This window comes from Ixodes scapularis, unplaced genomic scaffold (assembly GCF_016920785.2).
Source record: "Ixodes scapularis isolate PalLabHiFi unplaced genomic scaffold, ASM1692078v2 ptg001158l_1___fragment_3__unscaffolded, whole genome shotgun sequence".
NCBI lineage: Eukaryota > Metazoa > Arthropoda > Arachnida > Ixodida > Ixodidae > Ixodes > Ixodes scapularis.
The window spans coordinates 3,877,501-3,885,000 of record NW_024610108.1 but is presented as its reverse complement, the minus strand read 5'-3'; the positions used below and the strand labels follow the sequence as shown (position 1 = coordinate 3,885,000).

General features: G+C 45.8%; 1 non-coding gene across 1 annotated transcript in view; it reads right to left on the bottom strand.

The window, feature by feature from the left end:
* The window catches only part of LOC120845590, a 1,816-nt gene extending 166 nt beyond the window's left edge, over positions 1 to 1,650 (bottom strand). Inside the window, exon 1 of the ribosomal RNA XR_005716792.1 lies at positions 1 to 1,650. This exon is cut by the window's left edge and continues 166 nt beyond it. This is a non-coding gene — a ribosomal RNA (small subunit ribosomal RNA).
* Positions 1,651 to 7,500: the final 5,850 nt, after the last annotated feature.

The window sequence follows — 7,500 nt, the reverse complement described above, 5'->3', positions numbered from 1 at the left end:
GGTGTGTACAAAGGGCAGGGACGTAATCAACGCGAGCTTATGACTCGCGCTTACTGGGAATTCCTCGTTCAAGGGGAACAATTGCAAGCCCCTATCCCAATCACGAAGGAGGTTCCACGGGTTACCCAGTCTTTACAGACAGGGATAAAAACACGCTGCTTCCTTCAGTGTAGCGCGCGTGCGGCCCCGGACATCTAAGGGCATCACAGACCTGTTATTGCTCTGTTTCGTGCGGCTAGGAGCCGCTTGTCCCTCTAAGAAGGGTGCAAGGTGCAGAGAACCACGCACCTATTTAATAGGCTAGAGTCTCGTTCGTTATCGGAATTAACCAGACAAATCGCTCCACCAACTAATAACGGCCATGCACCACCATCCACCGAATCAAGAAAGAGCTCTCAATCTGTCAATCCTCCCAGTGTCCGGGCCGGGTAAGTTTTCCCGTGTTGAGTCAAATTAAGCCGCAGGCTCCACTCCTGGTGGTGCCCTTCCGTCAATTCCTTTAAGTTTCAGCTTTGCAACCATACTTCCCCCGGAACCCAAATACTTTGGTTTCCCGGAAGCTGCCCGCCGAGTCATTTGAGTAACTCAGGCGGATCGCTGGTTGGCATCGTTTATGGTTAGAACTAGGGCGGTATCTGATCGCCTTCGAACCTCTAACTTTCGTTCTTGATCAATGAAAACATTCTTGGCAAATGCTTTCGCAGTAGTTCGTCTTGCGACGGTCCAAGAATTTCACCTCTAGCGCCGCAATACGAATGCCCCCGTCTGTCCCTCTTAATCATTATCCTGTATTCCAAAAACCAACAGAACAGAAACAGGATCTTGTTCTATTATTCCATGCACTGTTATTCAGGCGAATCGCCTGCGTTGAGCACTCTAATTTTTTCAAAGTAAACGCGCCGGCCAAAGCAAGGCACCTGATGAAGGCAACCAAGCCACGACAGGCATGATGTTCAGCACGGGCCGTAACGTGGTGTCCACGCACTTCCCGCCTGTAACTGAGATCCAACTACGAGCTTTTTAACCGCAGCAACTTTAGTATACGCTATTGGAGCTGGAATTACCGCGGCTGCTGGCACCAGACTTGCCCTCCAATGGATCCTCGTTAAAGGATTTAGAGTGTACTCATTTCAATTACGGGGCCTCAAAAGAGTCCCGTATTGTTATTTTTCGTCACCACCTCCCCGTGCCGGGAGTGGGTAATTTGCGCGCCTGCTGCCTTCCTTGGATGTGGTAGCCGTTTCTCAGGCTCCCTCTCCGGAATCGAACCCTGATTCTCCGTTACCCGTAACAACCATGGTAGGCGCATAACCTACCATCGACAGTTGATAAGGCAGACACTTGAAAGAAACGTCGCCGGCTCGTGGCCGTGCGATCAGCACAAAGTTATCCAGAGTCACCACACAAAACGGACCGAAGCCCGATTGATCTTGGTCTAATAAAAGCACCCGTCGCCCCGAGGGGCTTCGGGCTCACTGCATGTATTAGCTCTAGAATTGCCACAGTTATCCAAGTAGGGAGAAACGATCTAAGGAACCATAACTGATTTAATGAGCCAGTCGCGGTTTCGCCTTGTTTCGGCATGTACTTAGACATGCATGGCTTAATCTTTGAGACAAGCATATGACTACTGGCAGGATCAACCAGGTAATCTTTTCGTGGTGGGTCGCCCAAAACCCTACCAACGCGCGGACGCGGGGCCACCGTCAGGCGCCCCTTACGAACCGCAAACACACACAACGCTTAGGAATTACTTCCAAATCCAAGAAGAAATGAAGCACGTTCGAGCGCGCAGCCGGAATATCCCCGACCGAGGTCGGTACCGACGCGGCAAGAAGCGCATAAATTTCTTTCTCGTCGTAGCAACAGAAAGTCGTACGCCAAAAAAATCATTGACGACGCCTTCGCAGCGTTGCCGAGCTTTCAGGTCCCGTGAGGACGCGAGGACGCACCCCGGCCTTCGGTCAGAACGCACTCGTCATTTCACACCGTTCGGTTAGCGCGGACGCTCCGAAACACCCTCCTCTCGCATTCGTTTTCAAGACACAGGTGCACCCGAGAACCGACCCCAACGGCAGACGCCAGAGATCGCAGGCACCTTGCTGTAACGACCATGCGGCGGAGGCAGCGGCCGAGACGGCGACGAAAGGCGTCGGCGACGTCGTCAGACGCCGCTCGCACCAATCGAACGCTCGACAGACCCCACCTCCACATAATAGCACCGATAAGTATAAAGAAGATTCTTCAAGAGCATTCTGTACATACTTTGTGGTTATCAGTTTCGGTGACTGACTGACTGACTTACTGTCTCTCACTTATGGGGCTCCTCGTTATTCAGTATCATTTATTTGTCCTTCTTTCTTTCTTATTTTTTTCCCCTCTCTCTCTCCTTATATATATATATATATATATATATATATATATGTATGTATGTATGTTTGTGTGTATATATATATATATATATATAAATGTTCTTTTTTTCCTGTCTGCCTCTATGTATACATACATACGTACATACATCCTACCCCTATAAAAAAAAATTATTTCTCGCTTTTTATTAAAAACGTGCTGACCCCTGCTTGACTCTGATTACTTCTTTTCGACTTTCAATTCATGTTAATATGGTCAACAGAAAGTTTATCGACTTTGTTATTACAAAGTAAACCAATATTTACACGGGGCGTTTCATGCGTTTTGAATTGTGTCAGAGCCGAACAATGAGCGCTATAGTAAGTGAGATTGTCACTGCTTTTAATCCGAATGCTCGCGGTATCGCGCGTGTTTACGGCAGGCTTCATAATAGGCAATTTTCTTTCTTTACACTACTCTTCTTTGCTCACTTCATTGTTTCTACCATTGGTTTCGTTTGGAAGGCCCCGCCACTTAGTTCCCAACAAAGTCCTCTCAAGGAACGAAGTGAGAAGCACGGGATTAACAAAAGAAAAAGATGCGTGTTTTCTAGCGGTTACCCGTGTCGCTTTGCGACACGGGCTTTCTGGCGCTTTCAACTGGGCGAGAGCCGAACAATTTACCCTACTGCACTTGCGACGGGCAGCGCTTTCAAACGGAATACTGGAAATCTCGCTTACTCTTCTGGCAAGTTTGATAGGAGACAAATATTATTCTTTTCACGCGAATTGTTCGCTCTATTTCTAATCTCTCTCTTCCGTGTCCTTGGCATGGAACGCCCGCTTCGTCTCCCACAAAGTACTTCCGAGGAATCAAGTGCAAATCACGCGACTTTAAAATGTGCGTGTTTTCTAGCGGTTACCGGTGTCGCCAGGCGACACGGGCTTTCTGGCGCTTTCAACTGGGCGAGAGCCGAACAATTTACCCTACTGCACTTGCGACGGGCAGCGCTTTCAAACGGAATACTGGAAATCTCGCTTACTTTTCTGGCAAGTTTGATAGGAGACAAATATTATTCTTTTCACGCGAATTGTTCGCCCTATTTCTAATCTCTCTCTTCCGTGTCCTTGGCATGGAACGCCCGCTTCGTCTCCCACAAAGTACTTCCGAGGAATCAAGTGCAAATCACGCGACTTTAAAATGTGCGTGTTTTCTAGCGGTTACCCGTGTCGCGAGGCGACACGTGCTTTCTGGCGCTTTCAACTGGGCGAGAGCCGAACACTGTACACTACTGCACTTGCGACGGGCAGCGCTTTCAAACGGAATACTGGAAATCTCGCTTACTTTTCTGGCAAGTTTGATAGGAGACAAATATTATTCTTTTCACGCGAATTGTTCGCTCTATTTCTAATCTCTCTCTTCCGTGTCCTTGGCATGGAACGCCCGCTTCGTCTCCCACAAAGTACTTCCGAGGAATCAAGTGCAAAACACGCGACTTTAAAATGTGCGTGTTTTCTAGCGGTTACCCGTGTCGCGAGGCGACACGGGCTTTCTGGCGCTTTCAACTGGGCGAGAGCCGAACAATGTACACTACTGCACTTGCGACGGGCAGCGCTTTCAAACGGAATACTGGAGATGTCGCGTGCTTTACTGCCAAGCTCAATAAGAGACGAATTTCTTTCTTTTCACGGGAATTATTTCCTCTATTTCTAATCTCGCTCTTTCGTTTCATTGGGAAAGAACGCGCGCTTAGTTAGCCGCAAAGCAGTCTGAATTAATCACGTCCAAAGTACAGAATTTTACAATATATAGTGTTTTTACCGGTTGACCGCGTCAGAAAGCGTACCTTTCCGACGAGGTCTGTGTCGCTTTGACGTGAGCGGGAGCAAGGCGATTTGGGCTAGTGCACGCGAGATCGGCAGCGCTTCAAATTCCAGTACTGTAGATATTGCGTGCATTTTTTACACGCTTGAGGATGTGGGATTTTCTTTCTTGTGACGTGACCCGTTTGTCAAATTGTGTCTCGCTTTTTGGTATCGTTTAAGAAGCCCGGCCGCTTACAATCCTAAAAAAGAAAAAAAAAAAGAAATTAGTAAAGAAAGACGCCCATACTTTTTTGTTGCTCTTTCTTTTATTATCTGCGCAGGATTTTAATTTGTGTAAGTTTTGTTTACCGTCCCGACTACGTAGGCGTTCGCACATGCCCGTCCTCGCGCCTCGAATTGTGTGCGAGCGAAATCAATCTCCCCAAGCTAGCTTCATAAATTGCTCGAAAATCGAACGTGAGGAAAGCCAGAGATACGTGGTTTTCACAGGTCGTGCAAGATTAATCCATAAAGTGCGATATTGGTATATATATATATACATACATACATACACATACATGATTTCTGCGACAAATAGGAAGACAAAAATACCATGTTCAAGCATAATATAGGAACATTGACACTTTGCACACACAAGGGAGGTCAAATGGCAGGTTTTTCTTCCTTGTGCAGGAAACTTTATTGCAATGTCAGAAGGGAAGTTCCACTCTAGAATTGTGCGCTCAATAAAGGAGGAAAGGTAATGCACTTGAAAACCTTCACAGTTCAAGTAAGAAAACATTTCGAAACGACAGTTTGTTTTCTTGCAGGGAGGAGAAGAGGGGAGAGAGGGAGGGAGGGAGGGAGGGAGGGAAGGAAGGAAGGAAGGGGGGGGGGGGGTGCCATGCACGGTGAAGACCAGAGTGTCGAACCGAAAACCGAAGCGAACGAAAAACCGGAACCGAGGAGTTAGTTTCAGCCGAACCGAAACTGACCCGCCAACTTGGAACTGTACGGAAGAAAATATAACTGTCTATTAGTCTGACGATGAATAGAAGTACAAGGGTGTACGGCAGGGATAGCTGAAAAAAAAAAAAGGCTCTATGGACTTGGAGCGGCAGCCCAAAGTCGATGACGACGAAAAGAAAGCACACAGTTTCGGAAAACAGGCGGTAAGAAAGCGACAAATTAAGTAGCCGTCATGTCGAGTTGATTGCTTAGCTCTATTTAAGATGAAGGAAAAAAAAAGTAGCACAATTGATGCTTACTTGCTAAATTGAATCAACCATTATCTTGTAAAGAAAAAAAACCTCAAATGCCAATCACCTGTATTTTAGGCGACCCAACAGACTGATAACTTTTAAATTCAGGCTAAAATATAACACAAAAAAAAACAAGGAAAGACAGATATGTATGTAGCTTGTCATTTACTGCTCCATCAAATTTAAATAAAGCAATTTATTTCTCGGCACCTGAAAATAAGCGAACCCTACAAATGAATTGGAAAGATACCCGTTTGCACTCTTGAAATAGTGCCTATTACGAAAAGAAGCACCAGGTAAATATAATATCACTTTAGCTTCTTCTTTTTCTTTTTAATACGGTACGCTGTTGGTTCATCTTAGTAAAATATATAAAATAGCGCAAAAAAGACGAGGACAAGGAGTATACAGGACAGGCACTCACTTTCAACTAGTTTTATCCAGGAAAAGTAAACATACATATATAGCTTTTATTCACGATAAGTGCCGAGGGCAGCCGAGAAGGCGGCAATAGCCCCGGATGGTTTGATCGTGCTGGGAGACACCAGCATCCCAGCTCAAATATCTTCTACCCTTAAGAATATGTGCTGCTTTGCCTGTCGTGTGTATATACATGTTCACTTTTCCTGAATGAAACTAGTTCAACATCAGCGCCTGTCCTGTATACCTCTTGTTCTTCTATTTGTAGTGCTATTTTAATGTCCTACATTACTTTTGTGCTCCCGCAAATCGAAGCAAACCAATAAAAAATTCGGTTCGACACTCTGGTGGAAACTAAAAGCTTAGAAAGAAAGAGGAAAAAAAGAAAAAGGAAAACATTTCTACAATAATGATAAGCAGGAGGAGGAGGAGGAGAACAAGAAGGCTAATAATGTGGAAAAAAAGACACGACCCAAATAAATCAATACAAAGGATGGTATAAGTCATGCATACTTACCACATGTAAAATTAATTAAAAATAAAATTAGAAAACAAAAATGTGTATTTATATATATATATATATATATATATATTTTTCTTTTATCCAGAGGCTTTGGCGAACGCACAGCACTGCACTGCACTGCACTGCACTGCACTGCACAACACAACACAACGACAGACTTTCCACAAACACACCACTGCATACGAGGACACGACCACGTAGAGCTGCACGAAAACAAGCGCCGTAACTTAATAAAAAAAAATAAAAAAATCCTTTCACTGGACGGACGGCACAAGAACGGAAACTGCTCAAAGAGCACACACACACACGACACATATTAATGAATTAATAAGGGGCACAAGTAGAACGTAGGACACGGCACCCACACCAGAGGCCTTGCACAAGCACAGCACTGAGCACTGAGCACTGAGCAGCAGGTCACAGGACAGAAATGACGTCCACGCTGAGTAGGCCGAAGGCAGGGAATTACGGACGCACGCGAGGTCACCCACAGGCACTTTCACCGGAACCACGCCACAACACCACGCTGCAGAGCGCGCACTGCAAAGCGAAACCATGCGCTCACCTTCGGAAAGCACGGAGGGCGGGCGGCACAGAGAAGCAAAAAGACGTCAAAAGCACATCGCGATGAAGCGGCGGCGAATGAACACTACTCACTGGTGGAAATGGATATCTCCTCAAGCGAAAACATGCAATGAACACGCATGGTTTAAGATGCACGTGGGAGACGCGCACACTTTCAGAAACCAGGTACGCCAACGCACGCGGGCAATAAGACGGACAAAACGCGTCGAAAATACATCGCGTGCAAGCAGCGCCGACTGCATACTACTCACGGTTGCAAAGGTTTCTCACTCCAGAATCTTAACGCGTTGGAAAGCGTCCGAGCTCACCAAGAACCAAGAACTATCACTCCGCAGGAACAACGCAAAACAAAAGCAAAAAAAAAAAATAATAATAAAAAAAAAAAAAAAAAAATGTAGGAGACCGCTAGATAGATGAAAACACCGTCATACTTTGTAAACAGAATTTGGAAAATAAGTAGCGCCGCCAGGTGGTCGGCGCCCAAATAGATGCGGAGGCGCGCCTAAATTGTTTAAATATTTGCTGTTTATATGACGAGACGACGTAATGTAAAATC